The 15,789-nt window shown below is 46.7% G+C and overlaps 1 protein-coding gene and 1 long non-coding RNA gene across 6 annotated transcripts in view; one reads left to right on the top strand and one right to left on the bottom strand.

Annotated features, from left to right (window-relative positions):
• The window catches only part of C2CD2L (C2CD2 like), a 201,354-nt gene that overhangs the window by 151,750 nt on the left and 33,815 nt on the right, over positions 1-15,789 (top strand). The gene's annotated exons all lie outside the window — the stretch shown is intronic.
• On the bottom strand, positions 13,008-15,443 carry LOC309567918. Its single transcript, XR_014225972.1, has 3 exons — positions 15,081-15,443; positions 13,098-13,476; positions 13,008-13,022 (listed from the first exon to the last, which is right to left on the bottom strand). It is a non-coding gene; the product is annotated as an uncharacterized lncRNA (long non-coding RNA).

The raw sequence follows: 15,789 nt of genomic DNA, 5'->3' as shown, positions 1-15,789 counted from the left end.
CGTATAGCAACATCTTCAGGGGTCCCTGGCCTCAGGGAACCCCCCACCAAAATGGACTCTTTGGATGCCGCCCACTTCCTGCTGGCGTTCACCCGTAGATTTCCACTGTAAGTCCACTGGCCCAAAGACAGTCTTTCTGGAAATCCGAATAATTTTGTAACCCGTAATCCCGGCCTGATAGCCCAAAGGATCTCTGGAACAGCAATTGGCAATCTTTAAGTTCTCCTGAGAGGGTCGGCCCTCTAGTGCAAGTCCACTAGCCAGTGGTATCTTGAGTTGTCCCCAACCCCTTTCTGCAAGGATAGAAGGGGAAGGGGATGTAATGGAACGAGGACATAGGCCCCAACAATAGTTGAACTTGAACGTTCCTTTGCGGTGTACTTTCTTTTCTCCAATTTAGTAAACCTAGGTTAACCAGCCTCAATTGAACTATGTGTGTTCTCCAACAGTAGAAATCTGGATGGGGAATCCGCACAGTCCTCCCATCCTTTTCCTGAATTCGAATCGACCAGGCCTAGCCTGATCCATCTGGGTGGCAAACCTCCACTGGATCCAAATAGATCGCCCGCCCATGGTTCCACTGAGTCTTCACAGACAGAAAAGTCTTCCACAAGTCCAGCCTGGACCGATTGCGGTATGGTTTGGAGAAAAAAGAGGAAGTCCCATATAGCCTCGTCACACCAGGACTCTCTCTTGGCCTCTATCTCCAGCATGACCTCCCGTGGAGCATAGGGATAGTCCTACCCATACTCTTAAGGCCACCTTCCTCTATATACACCTCCTGCATTCTCAAAAATCTGGGGAGGGTCTTCCGATTACCTCTCCCAGCTGGGGAATATGGGGTCTCCTCTCTTTGGATGAGGGAGGCGTGGGCCTCATTTTGATACCAAGCCCGGGCATAGTTGCTAGGTTGGGATAGATCTGGGACCCTGTTAACGCAGGCCTCACAGAACCCCAGATTCCTGGCGCACTGTCCTTGCACCACAGAATCCCTATCCTCCTCATCAGTTTCAGGTTGGCCAAGACTGGCTGGACTGCTCCGATCCCCGGACCCCCAGTCCCATTCAGATTCTTCTTCAGACTTCCAGACATCCAATCCCTCCTCCAAGTATCCAAACCGATTCTGAAAGCTAGGAGACCCCACATCGATGACCCCGGCCTCTTCCTCGCTGCTCACACTTGCAGCCACGGTCATCACTGGCCATCTTCTCCTCTCTGCCTGTATGGGAGCAGACCTTGCTTCTGCTGCTGCAGATTTTGATGCACCAGGTGGCCGCTCCCCGGCCCGCACTACCTGCATGCACCCCGGCTCAGGCTTTCGGGCCTTTTCCCACTGGCATCCTGGACCACTGACCGACTGCATGGACTCCTACTGCATCAGGAACTTCAGCACTCCTATTCCTTGGCAGAGGAAGGGCCCCGACTCCGCAGCCCACAGGGCGTGAGTGACCCCGGTCTCCCTAGACACATTCAATCTTCTGGGCCAACCTCCACTCTCTTCCGTCCGCAGCAGTAGATTGCCGCAGTGCCCGCACTGGCCCCACACCTGCATGCGCATGGTTACATTCAGACACTGAGGACATACCAGGCCCAGATGCTCCACACCTCCTCCGGTGCACAATGTCAGTCTCCCATCTTGCGCCATCCGCACCCCTGTATCCCACAGGGTGGATGTCTTCGGCTCTCCGCCAACACGTGGGATAGCCTTTACTGCGTTCTGGCTCTCTCCAGTACTTGCTATCTTGCTCCTCCACACACGTGTCTCCCTCTCAGCCTCTCGCGGAGGCGTAAGTAATTTATAGACTTTCCCTCCTTCTCCAGATTGGCTGGGCGTGAGTGTTGTCTCCGCCCACTACTCCAGATTATATAGTTACATAGTAGGTGAGGTTGAATAAAGACAATAGTCCATCCAGTTCAACCTGTGTAGGTGTGTGTGGCTGTAATCATCTCACATAGCCCTGAATGTTCTGATCCTTGAGATGTACGTCTAAGAGTCTTTTGAAAGCCACCATACTACCCGCAGAAACCTCCTCTTGTGGTAGAGAATTCCACAATCTTGTAGCCCTAACAGTAAAGAACCCCCCACGTTGCCTGAGGTTAAAACGCTTCTCCTCTAATTGCATTGGATGCCCTCGAGTCCTCATGCAATCCCTTTGACTGAACAGCTTTTTTTTCTAAGCTGAGATCCCAATTGAGATATTTATAAATTGCTATCATGTTCCCCCTCAGGCATCTCTTCTCCAGGGAGAATAAATTAAGCGATTGCAGACGCTCTTCATAATTAAGGTCCTCCAATCCCCTAATCAGTTTAGTTGCCCTTCTCTGGACTCACTCCAGCTCCAACACATCCCTCCTGAGGACTGGCGACCAGAACTGGACAGAATACTCCAGATGTGGTCGGACCAGAGTTTTATAAAGTGGAAGGATTATAGTCTTATCTCTGGAATACATCCCTTTCTTTATGCATGCTAATATTCTGCTGGCTTTGGCAGCTGCCGCTTGACATTGCATGCTATTGCCTAATCTATCATCAACCAAGACTCCCAGATCTTTCTCCATTTTTGATTCCCCCAAGGGTTCCCCTCCTAACGTGTATTGTGCTTTTATGTTTCCAGTCCCCAAGTGCAAAACCTTACACTTCTCCACATTAAACCTCATTTGCCAAGTCGTTGCCCACTCGTTAATTTTTTCCAAGTCATTCTGGAGGATATCTGCTTCATGCTGTGCAGTTATTGCCCTGGCCAATTTTGTGTCATCTGCAAAAACTGATATCGAACTCCTGATCCCGACCTCAATGCTGTTTATGAATAAATTGAACAAGGTTGGTCCCAGGACTGAGCCTTGGGGGACCCCGCTTACTACCTCAGACCAGTCTGAGTATGCGCTGTTTATTACCACCCTTGGGACACGCCCTTTTAGCCAGTTCCATATCTAAAAGCAAACCCTGCTGTCGATACCTGCAGACCTTATTTTATAAATTAAGCGCTTATGGGGAACTGTATCAAACGCCTTAGCGAAATCCAAGTATACCACATCCACTGGTCTGCCCCTATCTAGCTCACTGCTCACCTCCTCGTAGAATGTTAAGAGATTGGTTTGACAAGAACGCCCATTTGTAAACCCGTGCTGATTACTGCTGATGATGTTGTTGTCTTTAGCAAACTCTACGATATAGTCCCTTTATCATCCCCTCCAGAAGTTTACATACTATTGATGTCAAACTGACAGGCCTATAATTTCCCGGTATATGCCTCTGACCCTTTTTGAATATTGGAATCACGTTTGCTTTCCTCCAATCCCCTGGTACATCTCCTGTCCTAATACTGTCAGCAAAGATCAGGAACAGTGGTCTAGATATAACCTTACTGAGTTCCTTGAGTACTCTCGGACGTACGCCATCCGGGCCTGGTGATTTGTTTGTGTTAAGTTTATCCAGCCTTTCCCTGATTTCACCCTCTGTTAGCCATAGTGGCAAGTCCTGTGTATTACTACTAACCATACAGTCATGGTCAGTGTACCCCTCCGTTTCCTGTGTAAAGACTGACGAGAAAAAAGCATTCAGCACGGTTGCTTTTTCAGTGTCCTCTGTAACCATCCTCCCATCATCGTTAATTATGTGTAAAATATGCTTTGCCCTAGTTTTTTTGCTGTTGATATATTTAAAGAATTTCTTTGGGTTTTTTTTACTATCCTCCGCTATTTGTCTCTCAAAGTTGATTTTAGCCATCTTGATTTCGTGTTTACTTTTCTTATTTGCCTCCTTGTATTGCTCGAAAGCCGATACTGTGCCCTCTGCTTTATATTTCTCGAAGGCTAATTTTTTTCCCCTAATAAGTTTTTTAACGCTACGGTTTAGCCAGCCAGGTTTGGCTTTGTCTCTTCTAAATTTATTTCCCATAGGAATGCACTGCAAGATGCATTTGCTTAATCTGTTCCTAAAGCATTCCCATTTTTCCTCTGTGGGCAGTGATCCCAGGGTTTGGTCCCAGTTTACCCTTTCCATCAATGAGTACAATTTTGGAAAGTTTGCCCTTCTGAAGTTTACGGTTCTTATGTTCCCCACTTGCCTTGTTATATTGTTATTTACACTAAATGTGATCATCCTTTGATCGCTAGAGCCCAGGTAGTACTGGACTCCTACCTCCGAGATTAGGTCTGGGTCATTAGTGATCAATAGATCCAGGACTGCGTTTTCCCTAGTCGGAGAGTCCACCAACTGTGACATGTAATTATCCTGTAAGGTTTCCGTGAATAGACGGGCCTTCTGTGAGTGTGTAGTCCCCTCTTCCCAGTCAATGTTGGGATAATTGAAGTCCCCCAAGATTGGCGGTGGCTCCTTCTGCTAGGCAGAACTTTCCAGCCTGCGCTTTCCCGCACGGTACAGTAACCCTTCCGATGCCGCTTCCTCTCAGCTTAGCCTGCATGGAAGTTACTGCAAAGCGGATTGTGCCTCTCAGCTTGCACGCATCCGCCATCCTTGCTTGTACCAGGGCTCCAACTGTGCCTCCATCACTCTGAGCCAGTTGACCCTCTTTTCTAGTCAGTAGAATTGTCCCGCAGTCAGATGCATGGCCAACATTTCTCTTCCTAGCACTTGTACAAGCAAGACTCGCCATACTGTAGTTGAAAAATGTCCCACTGTCATTAAATACATGGTCAACAGATTTCTGTACAGCATCCACTTTGCCACTGTTGTAAGAATGTCCCTGTTATCATTGGATGCACGGTCAACATTTTCCTGCATAGCTTTAGCACACACATGGCCCCCGACACACCGATCCACATGCCCTGGGCTGCCATTTTCTCCATCCACATTTGTACCATTTACTGTTAAGCAGGCACAGTCCATTTTCACAGTAAGATGCATTTCAACCGCTCTCCAGCACATTACTTGAGCAAACGATTCTGACAGGAATGCTTTTGTTGCCACGGCAACCATTATTGTGCACTTAATTCTTCATCCCACTCTCCCTATCTCCTGTAGAGCAGGCCTCACACTTCTCTTGAGCATTAAAACACAGTCCTTGAGAGAAAATGACATTTTTGGAATTTTTCCACAGCCATTGCCATTAGCAACCATCTCAGTAACCCAGGAGGATATCCCGGACGAGCCCCCAAATATAGCACTGCCCCCTAGGGAGCTGCTGGGAATTACACTTTGCGGGTCCCCTGGGTTACCATTAGATTAGCAACCAATAACAGGCAAAATGGCATTTAAAAGTTCTTGACTCAGACAATGAACAGTCCAGGGGATTTGGTTTTTTGTGTTTTATTTTAGAACTTGGATGGGAGAAGGGAATGAGTGGGATACTCCAACTGGAACTATGCACAATTCTTGAGGACAACTGACTGTAGAATGCGGCAAGGCCGCTGCTTCACCTTGCCACTAAAGTGAAGCTAAAGAATATTGACTCTTACTTGGATTACTCTTCAGGGTCTAACTTGGCACCCCCTTTCTCACTGACTGTGTGTGCTGACCTTCTGTCTACTGACACCCTCCTGGAGTGGTCCCCGTCCTGGGCAGACCCCTGGCAAGCTCCCTGGTACTCACGGACACTGTTTTTCCTCAGGTCGCTCTGCCACTTGTTCCAGCGTCAGTATACTCAGGACCTCTTGGCTCAGCACCACACTTGCTGGGTTTCCTCCACTGTCCAACAGGCTCCCCTATTCGACATAGTGGGGATACTCTCTCAGCCCAGATGAATCACACATGGACACATGAGAGATCTGGCTCCCCTGAGAAGCAGGCAGAGCAAACTATGCTTTTCCTAGCACCTACAGTGCCTTGCAAAACTATTCGGCCCCCTTGAACTTTGTGACCTTTTGCCACATTTCAGGCTTCAAACATAAAGATATAAAACTGTAATTTTTTGTGAAGTATCAACAAGTGGGACACAATCATGAAGTGGAACGAAATTTATTGGATATTTCAAACTTTGTTAACAAATAAAAAAAACTGAAAAATTGAGCGTGCAAAATTATTCAGCCCCTTACTTTCAGTGCAGCAAACTCTCTCCAGAAGTTCAGTGAGGATCTCTGAATGATCCAATGTTGACCTAAATGACTAATGATGATAAATAGAATCCACCTGTGTGTAATCAAGTCTCCGTATAAATGCACCTGCACTGTGATAGTCTCAGAGGTCCGTTGAAAGCGCAGAGAGCATCATGAAGAACAAGGAACACACCAGGCAGGTCCGAGATACTGTTGTGGAGAAGTTTAAAGCTGGATTTGGATACAAAAAGATTTCCCAAGCTTTAAACATCCCAAGGAGCACTGTGCAAGCGATTAATATTGAAATGGAAGGAGTATCAGACCACTGCAAATCTACAAAGACCTGGCCATCCCTCTCAACTTTCAGCTCATACAAGGAGAAGACTGATCAGAGATGCAGCCAAGAGGCCCATGATCAGTCAGGATGAACTGCAGAGATCTACAGCTGAGGTGGGAGACTCTGTCCATAGGACAACAATCAGTCGTATACTGCACAAATCTGGCCTTTATGGAAGAGTGGCAAGAAGAAAGCCATTTCTTAAAGATATCCATAAAAAGTGTCGTTTAAAGTTTGCCACAAGCCACCTGGGAGACACACCAAACATGTGGAAGAAGATGCTCTGGTCAGATGAAACCAAAATCAAACTTTTTGGCAACATCGCAAAACGTTATGTTTGGCGTAAAAGCAACACAGCTCATCGCCCTCAACACACCATCCCCACTGTCAAACATGGTGGTGGCAGCAACATGGTTTGGGCCTGCTTTTCTTCAGCAGGGACAGGGAAGATGGTTAAAATTGATGGGAAGATGGATGGAGCCAAATAGAGGACCATTCTGGAAGAAAACCTGATGGAGTCTGCAAAAGACCTGAGACTGGGACGGAGATTTGTCTTCCAACAAGACAATGATCCAAAACATAAAGCAAAATCTACAATGGAATGGTTCACAAATAAACATATCCAGGTGTTAGAGTGGCCAAGTCAAAGCCCAGACCTGAATCCAATCGAGAATCTGTGGAAAGAACTGAAAACTGCTGTTCACAAACGCTCTCCATCCAACCTCACTGAGCTCGAGTTGTTTTGCAAGGAGGAATGGGCAAAAATTTCAGTCTCTCGAAGTGCAAAACTGATAGAGACAAAACTGATAGAGACATACCCCAAGCGACTTACAGCTGTAATCACAGCAAAAGGCAGCGCTACAAAGTATTAACTTAAGGGGGCTGAATAATTTTGCACGCCCAATTTTTCAGTTTTTTTTATTTGTTAAAAAAATTTGAAATATCCAATAAATTTTGTTCCACTTCATGATTGTGTCCCACGTGTTGTTGATTCTTCACAAAAAATTACAGTTATATCTTTGTTTGATGCCTGAAATGTGGCAAAAGGTCGAAAAGTTCAAGGGGGCCGAATAATTTCGCAAGGCACTGTATCTAGGAAGGTGCTACATCTTAAAGCAGTGGATTTCCAAGAGTAAAGGAAACAAGATGCGAAGTGTCTAATTTTGTCCTCAGGGATGTTAACGGGGGGGGGTCTCCGACTTAGACGCATTTATTTTGCATCCTGAGCGGGCTCCATCACGATCCAGTTTAACGTGCAGGTTTGGTAGAGCGGTCCTAGGGTGGGTAAGGGTAATGTCGTCCGCGAACAGTAAAAATTTAAATTCCCTCCCTTTTGACTGCTATGCCCCAAATGTCCGGATTTCTACAGATGGATGCAGCTAGGGGTTCAACACATAATGCAAATAATAAGGGGGAAAGTGGGCAGCCCTGTCGGGTGTCATTAGTTACTTGGAATGAGGAGGAGAGGGCGCATGTCCTCATGTACGCATGTCCTCATGTATAGTACTGTCCATGCCTTTACGCATGTCCTCATGTATAGTACTGTCCATGCCTTTACGCATGTCCTCATCTATTGCTGGACAGGAAGATCAAAGTAAGTCACTCATTGAAGTTCTCTTTAGTTTGGTAGCAGACACCAGTTTGCATGACTAAAGCAGAATACTGGGTCTCTGGTCCACTCAGGGTTCTTTGGGTCTGGAGGAGTCTTCGAACAATCAGATAAACTCTGCTTTGCTGAATGTGCCTTTTGAAGGGACACCCTGTCTGGCTGCAGTCAGGAAACAGCAGTAGCATATATAAACCTTCAGGGAGACCAGGTGCAGAGACCGCACTGTAAGAATCTTACATCCTGAGTTGGGCAGAAGCACATGCTGGCTTTATCTGCAGTAAACATTCCAGAGGTAGAAAACTGGCTATTTGACTATATCTCAGTTGACAAGGTCTGGATTGGAAAGAGTGGACCCTACACTTGAATGTCAAAGGCAAATAATACTTGGGCAGATGCGGTGGGTGCATTTGTGGCTCTGTAGGGTTGCCAAATTCTGATAGAACTTCCACTAGTAAAACTTTTGCTGTGGCTACTTCGCTCGATAGAAGTTGACAGTATTCCAGTGATCATGGTGGCTCTGATTTGACCCAGCAGGACCTTGGCACATGGTTCTTGTTTTTCTGGTAGTGAAGACTTCTTGGCGTCTACTGATTCAAAAAGATCTGTTCTTTCAAGGGCCCTTTACAGCTGCTGGCTTTACCAGCTTGGTTGTTAAATGCCAAGTGTTGAGGGACAGAGGAATGGGTGCGGTTATACACCCCATGCTTAAGGCACACAAGGCCAGGTCTTGTAATATTTATTACTGTACTTTGAAGACGTATTTTAGCGTTGGGGGTCCTTATTTAGTGCTCTTCTGCCCACACCCTTATTATGCACATTGCTCTTTCAGCCATGCCGCCATTGTCACCGTAGGACCTTAATCTGGTATTGTAATAATAAGAAAAAAAATCTATTCTATTGCTAACACTCTCTCAGAAAGTGGCATTCCTAGTAGAAGTTACTTTGGCATGCAGAGTGGTCCTTAGTGCCCAAGACTCTTTCCTGCCCCAGGTGGTATCCACTTTCTACATTGTGCTTCCATCACTTCGTCCAAAACTAGCCCACCCCAAGGAACTTACTTACATTGCTTGAATAAAGGTGTATTTAAAATGGCAGGTTTTATAGCTCATGGTTTTAGGTTGCCAATGTAACTATCGCAAACTGAATCCGGCAAACTATTGTTCAAGCATATGCTATCAAATATTAGGAACCAACATATCCTTTTACAGCACATTCTATAAAAGTGCATCCTGGGCTTTCCACCTTAAAGCATCGATTTCTCAGATCATGGCCACCGTTCATACATTCACCAAGCTTTACAAGCTGAATGTCACAGCATCAGCTCATACCAGTTTTGGGAGTAAAGTTTTGCAAGCAGCAGTTTGATTTGGCCTATATAGATCAATTATATAGGTGTATTGGTCTGTTTTTTATTTTTGCCCACCCTTTTGTGGCACTGCTTTGAGACATCCCAGTGCCGGAAAATCGAAAGCAGAGCTGTGTCTTTGAACGGACAGAAGAAGAAAAAAAAATGTCTCTATCGTTCGTTGACAGACGCAGTCTTCTGATCTTCATATCAGTAGGGTTATGCTGCCCCCTACAGGAGTAGGACACTAGGCAGAAAAAAGTTCTGGCTACACCTATGGGCAGTCCCAGGGGGTATACCCTCTCTCTCCCTGCTATAGAATGTCAGTTTTAATAGGCCTAGTCAGGAGTAAGGACCTAGTTCCTTGATGGGATCTCTGGTCCTGGCAAAGTTTTTTCTAGATAGTTTTTTCTAGTTGGCTTTTTCTCCGGATTTTTTCCTGTGAGATCTACAAGCAACTATGCTGGATCTGGGGAACGGGCTGGATATATAGATCCAGTGGTCACCCCAGCCGGCCAAGGAGCATGCGCAGACCTTAGCTCCGTGCAGGGTCGTCCGCGACATAGTCCCACTGGACGGGGACTGGCCCCGCGAGTTAAACGTCTCGCCGGATCGCATACGACCAGGTCTAGGCCCGAGTCGCAGCGTTCCTATTTGGCCGACAGCTTCCCCACTTTGGCGGAGAGGGGTTCTGTCCGGTGATGGCATCCACCTGTTCCTGGTATGGTGAGTAAATGTTCCCCCCTCCTCCCCTGGCGGGTTTTGGGGTGGATGCGGTCCCCTCCCTAGGACAGTCAGACTTCCACAAGCCTGGGTTCCCCTCTGTCCTGTTACACCCCCCCCTCACTACTGGGGCTATTGGGACATTTGTAACTACACCTGGGGGCTGGGTCTGAGCTTCAGGCCACAGGTGGGGGAGGTGCGCCGCCGCCGATGGACGACCGATCGTGTGGGGGGGATTTCTACCTGTCACTCCAGGGCCCACCTTCCAATCAATCCCGTCCAGGAGGCTGGGGGGGTCACCAGGAGGGTCCTCATTAGCTCCACAGGCCGTGTAGGGCTGCCACTTTCTTGTAGCCCATGTTCTCTGCATGTATCGGTGGCCATCTTGGTACACCCGGCGCCATTTTGCAGTAGTTTTCTGATAGGAATCACTGAATGGGAGTTCCGGGAGGTGTTTTTCTGGGTGGAGCCCCTCCCTATACCCTGGTGCTGATCTTCAGTTGCTTCTGTCAGGATCGAGATTACTGCAGACACGTGCTGTGCAGACGTTCTGGGCCTCCTGGTACATCTTAGGTGTAGGGTGGTGAGTCTGGGGGGTCTCTCTCTGCTGGGGGTCTCAAGTGCACTCTGCCTGACCTCTTGGGGGCGCTGTAGCGTGGTGGGGCACGGGTCTTCCTGCCGGGTCTACTACCTCATGCCCTGTCTCCTCTGACTGTGAGGATGACATTTCTACCTCCGGAACCGCGCAAGAAAAGGAGCTGGTGGATGCACTGGTTGTATCTGTGCGTGAGACCCTAAATATGGAGAACACAGCTATTACTGTGACTGAGGTGCAGGTTATGTTTGGCACTCACAAGCCATCCAGAGCGGCAAAGGTTTTTCCCTTTCCTGCGTTTTTGACAACATGCTCAAAAAGGAATGGAACGGCCCAAAGCGTTTCCATGGGGTGCCTAAGTGGATTGCTAAAGGCTATCCCTTTGAGGAGTCCCTTTATAAAGAAGTGGACTGTGCCACCTACGGTGGACCCTCCGGTCTCAAGACTGAATAAAGCTACCATGGTCCCAGTGGAGGATTCCCCGTCCTTTAAGGATCCGGCGGATAGAAAGGCAGAGTCTGTGGCCGCAGTATGTACTCCCTGGCGGGGTCTGCACTCTGACCGGTGTTTATGATTGCCCTGGTCTCGCAAACATTGACTGAACGGGCTAAGTTACTACGCCGTGACCTGGAGGGGATACATCTTCCTCCTGCCTTTTGAGGAGCTGTTGGATCAGCTGGTGCAGGGGCTGCAATTTGTTTGCGGTGCTGCGCTGGATACTGCTCCCATATTGGGCCGACTGTCGGTTTCGGCAGTGGTCCCCCGGCGTATACTTTGGCTAAAATGCTGGTCTGTGGATCAGACTTCAAAGAAGGCCTTGACTGATCTACCTTTTCAAGGAGATCGCCTGTTTGGGGCTACTCTGGATAACATTATCAAAGGTCTCACAGGGGGTAAGAGCAGCTTTCTCCCACAGGCTAAAGAGGGTAAGGACCCTCGTTGCAGACATGGTCCCTCCTTTTCAGCACACAAGAAGTTTTTTCGTCCCTCAGGGTCAGTCGATAAGGCAAAGCCCTTCAAGACTCCCTCGGGTGGTTCCAAGCGACCCTGGTCTGGCAAACAAAAATCTAGTTTCTCCAGACATGAGGACAAGGCCACTTCAGCCTGAAGGTGTGCCCTCACCCGTATCTGGGGTGGGGGGGATGTCTTTGCCGGTTCCCGGACCTCTGGCTATCCCGGATACAAGACAAATGGGTTCAAGAGGTCATATGGTCCGGTTACAAGATCGAGTTTTGATCCGTCCCGCCGGTAAGGTTTTTCCCTTCCAATGTGCGACTGTCCCCGGATCGCTTACAGGCTCTCTTTGGGCAGTACAGGACCTGGTACAACAGGGAGTAATAGTTCCGGTTCCATGTGCGGAACGTTTTCAGGGCTTTTATTCAAACCTGTTTATGGTCCCCAGGAAGGAAGGCAAGGTGCGTCCAATCCTGGACCTAAAGGAACTGAATTGCTTCGTGCAAGTTCAAAAATTCAAGATGGAATCCATTCGCATGGTGGGTAGTGCTTTGGATCGGAACAATGCCGATAGAGTTATATCCGTCCCTGGCCTAATTTTTAAGAGTAATGCATGTGTGCACACAGAGAAATGCTGACACTGACACAGTCAGGGTGAAACAGTTCTGCTTTATTGCTTCCGCCTTTTAAGCTTATAAAGCCCTTACAGAACATCTCCAGGAAATGTCCTGTAGGCATGGCATTAAGTATAGACAGAAAAATTATAATCTTATTTGATTGGATGTATCTATGCGCATATAACTTTCTTCCAGGATATGACCATCTTCTGTCCTAGGTGTGTCCCTCACTGGAGACGCCATCTTGGAAATCATCTGTTCTTCTTGTTTTCTTATTGCTTCGATTTATAGGAGAAAAGTGATCTGGCAATTATGTTTGAGCAAGGAAAGTATTTCATATAAGTAAATAGCATAAAAGCTTATTAGCATAACAGCACTGTAGCATAAAAAATACCAAAAATGGGTATAAATGGTTTAATGTAGAAATAGGCATTTTACTAAACCATCAATTACATCCATTGCAGATTCCGCCCTTAAAATGTCTATTTCATCCTGTCCCTATCGATCCTAGCACATCTGTCCTCATGCGCTTTGGAACTCTTTTGCGCCGCACTTTAGACGAGTGATTGCTAATCAATCACCCCCCTTGCCACGGTCTTTGCGCATGGGAAGTCAGATGCTCTCCCTATAGCCCTACAGGTCGCTGGCAGAGGTAGGGAATGCCTGCAATGGTGTATATGGTTTTCCGTAGTCTTCTTCCTCAAGTCCTATGTCTTGGCTCACGAATGTGGGTGTTGTTTGGTCTATTGCTTTCTCCATAAACTTCCTCAGCCAGGGGAGTACACAGCAAACCACTAAAGCAAGGAGGATTAGAATGATCAAAACAGTCACTCCTTTCTGCACCAAGACTTTCTGCCACTCACTCATCCAGTTAAAATATTGATCCCATGGGTCTGTGAAACCTGAATTTCTCTTCAGTTCACCTGATAGGTTCTCTAACTTCTTAAGAGCTAATGTGATCTTACCATTTAGTCCAGTGTTGTTCGGGATATAGGTACAACAGGTGCTGGTCTTATCTATCATGGTACAGACTCCTCCTTTTTATGCTAACATCATATCCAGAGCCATCCGGTTCTGGAAGGTCATTTGGGATGTGGTTTCTAATTGTTCAGCTATCCCTTGGAATGCATCCTTGGTGTAGTTGACAAACCTTTGTTGGTTATAATATATATAGTTTATCCAATCTACATTCTTATTGACAGTTATTATGGGGATTAGGGATTGAAGACCGGCCTTGACCTGGTCTCGAGCCTTGTATTCGTCGGGGACCCCCCTTGGAACTCCAATGGCATCTACAGGTCCCTCTCAAAAAATTAGCATATTGTGATAAATTTCATTATTTTCTGTAATGTACTGATAAACATTAGACTTTCATATATTTTAGTTTCATTACACACAACTGAAGTAGTGCAAGCCTTTTATTGTTTTAATATTGATGATTTTGGCATACAGCTCATGAAAACCCAAAATTCCTATCTCTAAAAATTAGCATATCATGAAAAGGTTCTCTAAACGAGCTATTAACCTAATCATCTGAATCAACTAATTAACTCTAAACACCTGCAAAAGATTCCTGAGGCTTTTAAAAACTCCCAGCCTGGTTCATTACTCAAAACCGCAATCATGGGTAAGACTGCCGACCTGACTGCTGTCCAGAAGACCATCATTGACACCCTCAAGCAAGAGGGTAAGACACAGAAATTTCTGAACGAATAGGCTGTTCCCAGAGTGCTGTATCAAGGCACCTCAGTGGGAAGTCTGTGGGAAGGAAAAAGTGTGGCAGAAAACGCTGCACAACGAGAAAAGGTGACCGGACCCGGAGGAAGATTGTGGAGAAGGACCAATTCCAGACCTTGGGGGACCTGCGGAAGCAGTGGACTGAGTCTGGAGTAGAAACAACATCTAGAGCCACCGTGTACAGGCGTGTGCAGGAAATGGGCTACAGGTGCCGCATTCCCCAGGTCAAGCCACTTTTGAACCAGAAACAGCGGCAGAAGCGCCTGACCTGGGCTACAGAGAAGCAGCACTGGACTGTTGCTCAGTGGTCCAAAGTACTTTTTTCGGATGAAAGCTAATTTTGCATGTCATTCGGAAATCAAGGTGCCAGAGTCTGGAGGAAGACTGGGGAGAGGAAAATGCCAAAATGCCTGAAGTCCAATGTCAAGTACCCACAGTCAGTGATGGTCTGGGGTGCCATGTCAGCTGCTGGTGTTGGTCCACTGTGTTTTATCAAGGGCAGGGTCAATGCAGCTAGCTATCAGGAGATTTTGGAGCACTTCATGCTTCAATCTGCTGAAAAGCTTTATGGAGATGAAGATTTCATTTTTCAGCACGACCTGGCACCTGCTCACAGTGCCAAAACCAGTGGTAAATGGTTTACTGACCATGGTATTACTGTGCTCAATTGGTCTGCCAACTCTCCTGACCTGAACCCCATAGAGAATCTGTGGGATGTTGTGAAGAGAAAGTTGAGAGACGCAAGACCCAACACTCTGGATGAGCTCAAGGCCGCTATCGAAGCATCCTGGGCCTCCATAACACCTCAGCAGTGCCACAGGCTGATTGCCTCCATGCCATGCCGCATTGAAGCAGTCATTTCTGCAAAAGGATTCCCCACCAAGTATTGAGTGCATAACTGAACATAATTATTTGAAGGTTGACTTTTTTTGTATTAAAAACACTTTTCTTTTATTGGTCGGATGAAATATGCAAATTTTTTGAGATAGGAATTTTGGTTTTTCATGAGCTGTATGCCAAAATCATCAATATTAAAACAATAAAAGGCTTGCACTACTTCAGTTGTGTGTAATGAATCTAAAATATATGAAAGTCTAATGTTTATCAGTACATTACAGAAAATAATGAACTTTATCACAATATGCTAATTTTTTGAGAGGGACCTGTACATCAGGATCAAAACTTCCAAGGAGAGCTTCCCGTTTCATTCTTTTACCTGGGGTCAGACCGATATGTGCGTCATGAGCACTTTCTGTCAGGATGTGCAAAGGCATGATAGCCTTTGCAAGGGCACACTCTCCTCTCCACTCTCCCTCTAGCCTGGTTCTTACATGCATATCTCCATACACCCAGTACACATCCCCTAGGGATTGGGTCTGGTTTTGCACCAAGTTAGTTGAAACATGACTGTAAGAGGCACAGTAACCTCTTGGGAAGGTCCCCAATTTTCTACCCTTTCCTGTGTAGTGGACATAACAGGTGTAATTCCCAGGATATATTGTGATAACTTCTTTAGGCTTTGGGTCCCTGGTATTGATAGGGTATTCTGCCTTCCATTTCTCACACGTTGAATAATCAGTGGAAGTGTTAGTAAAGAAGCTTAGAAAACACTCCTCTGTTTCTTCAGGTATGTTCAATGGGACTGTACCTAAGTGTGGTCTAGCACTGCCACAGACCTAACAATTGGGTCTATTGTGCTTACTAGCACTGTACCTCATCCACTCTATCCAGAGATTGGCTTCTGTGAAACCGGTTTCAGCTGCCCTTGTATCCTCAACGGTAGGATCTGCCATCTCACCCCTATCAGAGGGACTAGGATTCCGTATATTTAGAACAAGTGTCATGCTAGGCCCTGGTTTATGTAGGGTGAGACGGGTC

The sequence above is a fragment of the Pelophylax lessonae genome (genome assembly GCF_965119305.1).
Source record: "Pelophylax lessonae genome assembly, chromosome: 12".
NCBI lineage: Eukaryota > Metazoa > Chordata > Amphibia > Anura > Ranidae > Pelophylax > Pelophylax lessonae.
This window is presented reverse-complemented; position numbering and strand designations above follow the sequence as displayed.